At 36.2% G+C, this 5,682-nt stretch overlaps 1 long non-coding RNA gene across 1 annotated transcript; it reads left to right on the top strand.

Annotated features, from left to right (window-relative positions):
• The first annotated feature begins 813 nt into the window (after window positions 1–813).
• LOC139187964 (uncharacterized) lies at window positions 814–1,397 on the top strand. The gene is made up of 2 exons (XR_011571008.1): window positions 814–954; window positions 1,041–1,397. It is a non-coding gene; the product is annotated as an uncharacterized lncRNA (long non-coding RNA).
• Window positions 1,398–5,682: the final 4,285 nt, after the last annotated feature.

The raw sequence follows: 5,682 nt of genomic DNA, 5'->3' as shown, positions 1-5,682 counted from the left end.
TTGATAGATTAAAAGTAGATGATGGTCATTACCTTCCATACTTTGTTAAAGACAATCATGATAGTACGAGGGAGCGGCCACCTTCGATGGATGATTGGAGTGAGGCGGGGATATTTGCAATCTTTTTTAGACCTTTTTATGAAGTCACTTTAAAAGTATGTTGTTCTAATACTCCAACCGTTCATACTACTTTTGGTGATTTGTTTAAGATCAAAAGTCTCTTGCATGAAAGGAAAAATGATGAACTTTTATCTATGATCTCCATGTTGATGCAAGAAAAATATGACAAGTATTGGGGTTCAATTGAGGACATGAATCAATATCTTTTTATTGCACTTGTGCTTGATCCTCGCCACAAATTAGAAAAAGTTGTTGATTATTTTGAGATACAATTTGGTGAGGATGAAGAAAAAGTTGAAAGTGCCACAAATGAGGTGAAGGACTTATTGATTGATCTTTACAAGATTCATGAAGATATGTCTTTTAGTACACAACAAAGTATAAGTAGTAGTGGTAGTTCTCAAACAATAAGTGGAGACTCTTCATCAAGCATGACCGAAATAGAAAGAAAGTTGAAAGAAAAAAGTGAAATGAGAAAAGCAAAGAGAGCTCGGGTTGTGCATAATGATGTCGACAAGTATCTTTCCGATCCTAATGAAGGAGAAGAAGAGGAGAACTTTGATATATTGAATTGGTGGAGGGTGAATGGGGTTTCTAAGTACCCTATTTTGGCACGTGTTGCAAGAGATATCTTAGCTATTCCCGTATCAACCATTGTTTCGGAATCTTCCTTTAGCACAAGTGGATGGATAATTGATCCATATCGTAGTTCTTTAAGTCCAAAAATGGTGGAGGCTTTGATATGTACTCAAAATTGGCTTAGGTCTATTCATGTTGCATTACATCATGAGCCAACCATTGAGGAGATGGAGTTTTGTGAAGAAGTTAAGAAAGGTAATTTTATTTATTGCATTTGATTTTGTTAGATTATTTTAAATAACATTTTAATTAGTATCATTTGTTTTATTATTTGTATGTAGAAATGGCAAGTGGAAGTTCAAAAAAAGGTGCTATGTTGCCCCCTAGGCCGCCCAACCGTTAGTAAGCAAATTGTCATTCAAACTTGAAATGGTTGAGTGTTGATCTTGAGAACTTGAAGAAGTATGTGCAAGGATGGAACTTTAGATGTTTATTGAATTTATAATCTTAGTTGTAATGTTTATTTAGGTGTGGAAGACTTCTTGAACTTTGAAATGTTTATTTTAGGTGTGGAAAACTTGAACTTTGATGTGTATTTTAAGTTTGGACTTTGATTTGAACTTTGATGTTTATTTAACTTGGACTTTGGAAGACTTGATTATAATTGAACTTTGAATGGAATGTTTATTTTCATTATCTTTGTTAGTTTGTTTGATAATTCTATTAGAAGTTTGGAATGCTTATGTTGAAATGAGACTTTGATTGACTTTGATTTTATTTATACTCCTTTGAAAAATGTATTACAAAATGGCTGCAATTTTCTTAGAATTATTTTTTTTTTGCTGCTGGAAAAAAAAAAAAAAAAAAACCAAACCGGGCCGAAACCGAACCGAATGCAAACCGAACCGAATACAAACCGACAGAAAACCGAACCGAACCGAACCGAACAGTAATTTCGGTTCGGTTTCCGGTTTTGGCAAAAAACCGAACCGAACGGAACCGAACCCACCCCTAAAATGAATGAAATTACATGGTTTTGAGAAAAATATGAATTCAATCCTTTTAAGTTCAATTCAAGTAAAGTAGTTGGAATTTGGTTTTGTTTAGTAAGTGGATTGAGTTGAAGTGTGTTTGTCATGTTTTTTTTTTTTTAAGTCAAAATTGGTCTTAAGTGATATTCACAAGTTGGGAAATTTTTTATTACATTTTTGGCTCATCCAAATCTTATGGCAATCTTTCCTTTAGAAATTAGACAGCAGGTTATTTGGTTGAATTTTTTTGTAGGGATCAATTTGTTTTACAAGTCTAAAAGGAGCGTTGACTAGTCAACTAGACCATTCACTTGCACGTGGCTTCTTACCAATTCCATGGGAAAGAGTTTTTATTGTTTTATGTTCCAAAAGAAAGGGAAGGCTGCATTCACCTCTTGGCATTCTACAAGGGTAGCCGACCAATGCCATTTCAGGATAGTACTTCATCCATGGATCTCTACGAGAAGATGAATTTGGAGCATTGGGTTGATTATCTTAACTTTTAGAGTCTGGGCAATTTTCGAAAAGTGGCAAAGACGACCTGGAAGGTGAAATTCGAGTTGCACAGTTGGGGGAAAACGGAAAAGGAAAGCTTTGATTTTCTTGTGGTGTGTTCTATTATATTATGGGTTTTGGCGTGAAGGCATTAAAGAGAGATTTGGCTGTTGATGTTTTAAATGGATTTACTGAGTTATCGAAATTAAGGGGTAAACAACAGCAAGGAGATCAAAGGCGCAAGTTTGATGCTAACAGATTCAGAAATCATTTGGGTGCTTTAAGGTACCGAAGAGTGGCCAACACATAATTGAAGACTTCTACCGTTTCCTCTCTTTTACTGTCAGCAATCAATTGGGATTAAGCTTTCGTCGGTTACGGAAACGTAAAAGGGGAAAAGAAAGAGATGAACGACGGATCAGACAGAAGGGACATAGGAAATACAGTAGCATCAGAGAACAAGGATTTTTCTGTGTTTTTTCTAAACTCAATTTTCTTATTATTTTTATTATGAATACAATGACAATTTCATCTATGTTTCGGAACTAATTTTCCAACTAATTTTCCTTAGCTAGGGCTATGTAGCCATGACTATGAATGCTTATATTCTCAAGTAAATTATTTCAAGTTTTCAATTTCATTGAGTATTGTTTGCTGTGTTTATATGCTTGGTTTTAGTCTTGGTGATTAGCTACCATCTTAACTTTTACTTGGTAAATTTGATGCAAGTTGTGCAGATGCAATGTTTTCAACTTGAGTGATAGCTTCTTGCAAATAGATACCATGAATTACCTAGTAGTAGATGCCATACTCTAGGATTTGTGTAGTCTTTATATAATTTTCCACTGATCGTATTGAGTTTCATTATGTTAAACTATTCTAGATGCCATGGATGATTGCATATTGGGATATACGTAATAGTCTAGATGCCATAGATATTACATGTGTTAGGGAGATTTGACTATCAATGAGGTTGAGTACTTGTTAATAGTTCACTGCAGAAAATAAGTTGGATTGGTTATGGTGAGTCGGATGCTCTAGCGTTTTACTCGACTGAATTACAATTTGTGTACTTGGCTACCACTTTTTGCATTGTGATCAAACTTTCTTATTTTCATTTGTTTTTACTATTAGTTTCAATTCTCAAATCCATCTTTCATCAATCTTTGCTAATTTTACTTCGTTTTAATTGGATTTAAGTTAGCTGATAAGAATTAAATCATTTTCTGAGGGACGATATTAAGTGCTTGATTTCTATACTATAGAATGATTTGTACACTTGTGAGCAAAAAATTTGGAACTAAGTTGGACTAATTTCGGTTAGCTTAAATTTCGCAACAATTTTTTGGCACTGCTACCTGGAATTGAAATTTAATTATATCAATTTCTTATTTCAATTGCTACGTGTTTTTGTTTTATTTTAATTTTTGTTTTTTTTTTCGTTTTCAGGCGTTATTGTGAAGTTCATGCACGGTCGTCGTTCTAGAAGTCTTGAGCTTGTGCCATATAATCCCAAAATTGACAGGACGTTTCGACACTTACTAAGGAAGCAAAAGAAGCAAGAACTAACTACTTTAAGACCCAAATGAAAATCGTGCCCTTATGGATTATTTGGCTCCTACTGTTGGAGCCACATCGTCTTGCATTGTTCACATATAAATAATGGCTAATCAGTTTGAGTTGAAGTTGTTGATGCACAAAACCGGAGGTCTTGGAACAACGTAAATCCGACCGTGAATCTGCAAGTAATGTAAATAACACAAGATGCATCGTGGTTCACCCCAAGGTTTGGGCTACGTCCACACTGATTATGTATTTATATGAGAGGTGAGGAGAGTGAGGGAGCTCTGTACTGTGAGAGATTTGAGAGGATGAAGGAGCCTTAAGAAATGGCATTCCCCTAATTGTGAGGGTGATGGGTCCTTTTATAGAATAAGGACTCCTCACTTATTACATATTTACCCCTTCCTTTATCATATAATTACATTTAAGTCCCTCGAGTATTTGTACGAGATCTAAATATGAGGCCCTAAATATGGTATAAACAGTAGTCCCCCAAGTCTTCAGTCAAGAGAGTCTTTTAGCTGGAGACATGAAATTCAGTCCATGTGTGGGCCGAAGTAACTAGATGTTGTCTTGAACTGATGTTTGACATGAGGTGGTGCCCAATCTGAAATGATGCTCAACTAGAAGTAGCACATGTTGCGAGGCTGCTCGGCTTGTGGCTTATGTTGCCTTGGTTAGCTCGGCTTGTGGCGTTTGAAGGTGAGTAAGTCCCTTTTATAGAATAAGGGCTCGTTCCTCAATACATAAATGATGGGCTAGAGTTAATGCTAGAGGCGAGGCGGTTGCTCAGTAGGCAATGATGCTCTCTAATGATGGTGAGGGAGTCCCTTTTATAGAATAAAAGCTCGCTCCTCAATACATAAATCTGGGCTAGAGTTTGATGCTCTCTAATGGTGGTGAGGGAGTCCCTTTTATAGAATAAGGGCTCGCTCCTCAATACATGAATGATGGGCTAGAGTCCCCTAAGTATTTTTCATGAGGCCCAGTTGAGGCCCAATATATGGTACATAATGTAGTCCCCTAAGTTTTCGGTCAATAGAGTCTGTTAGTTGGAGACTTCAAATTGAATCTATGTATGGGCCGAAGTGGTAGTTGTTCGGAGTCGGTATTTGTATACCCTACACTGAAGCTTTGTAGGTGAAGCTTTGTAAGTGAAGCTTTGAAGTTAGAGGTCTGTAAATGAAGCTTTCGAAGTTGGAGCTTTTGTAAATGAAGCTTTTGAAGCTAGAGCTCTGTAAATGAAGCTTTTGAAGCTGATTGACATGAGTGATGCTCATGAATGTTTATGTTGATTGACATGAGTGATGCTCATGGATGTTGTCATGAGTGATACTCATAAATGTTAACATGGGTGATGCTCATGAATGTTTATGTATGAATGACATGAGTAATGCTCATGTATAATTTGGAGTACTGGGCGTACTTTTGATCACCTGGTTGGTGGCATGAAGGAGAGTACGGGTTGTACATTTCATCACCTGGTCGGTGGCATGAATGGATAATTGCCAAATGATATTAGAGTATGGGATGTACATTTCATCACCTGGTTGGTGGTAATAGCGGTAGGTTGCCGAATAATTTTGGAGTACTGGGCGTACTTTTGATCACCTGGTTGGTGCTATTTCAGGCTTATGGGCTTTCGCCATCCACAACATGCCAGCCCATTTGTTTTGGGCTTTGCCGTTTTTATTTTTTATTTTTTATTTTTTATTTTTTATTTATTATTATTACCCTATGATGGGGTTTACACAGATGTCTTCGGAAATATAAGAAATTACATCATACAAAAACAATAAAAGCAAATCACATCATTCTTTGCTTTTGCTTTCTCTTTTCTTTTCTGCTTTGCTTTTGTTTTGTTTCCTCTTTTGCTTTTGTTTCTCATGTGCTC

This window comes from Malus domestica, chromosome 09, assembly GCF_042453785.1.
Source record: "Malus domestica chromosome 09, GDT2T_hap1".
Lineage (NCBI taxonomy): Eukaryota > Viridiplantae > Streptophyta > Magnoliopsida > Rosales > Rosaceae > Malus > Malus domestica.
This window is presented reverse-complemented; position numbering and strand designations above follow the sequence as displayed.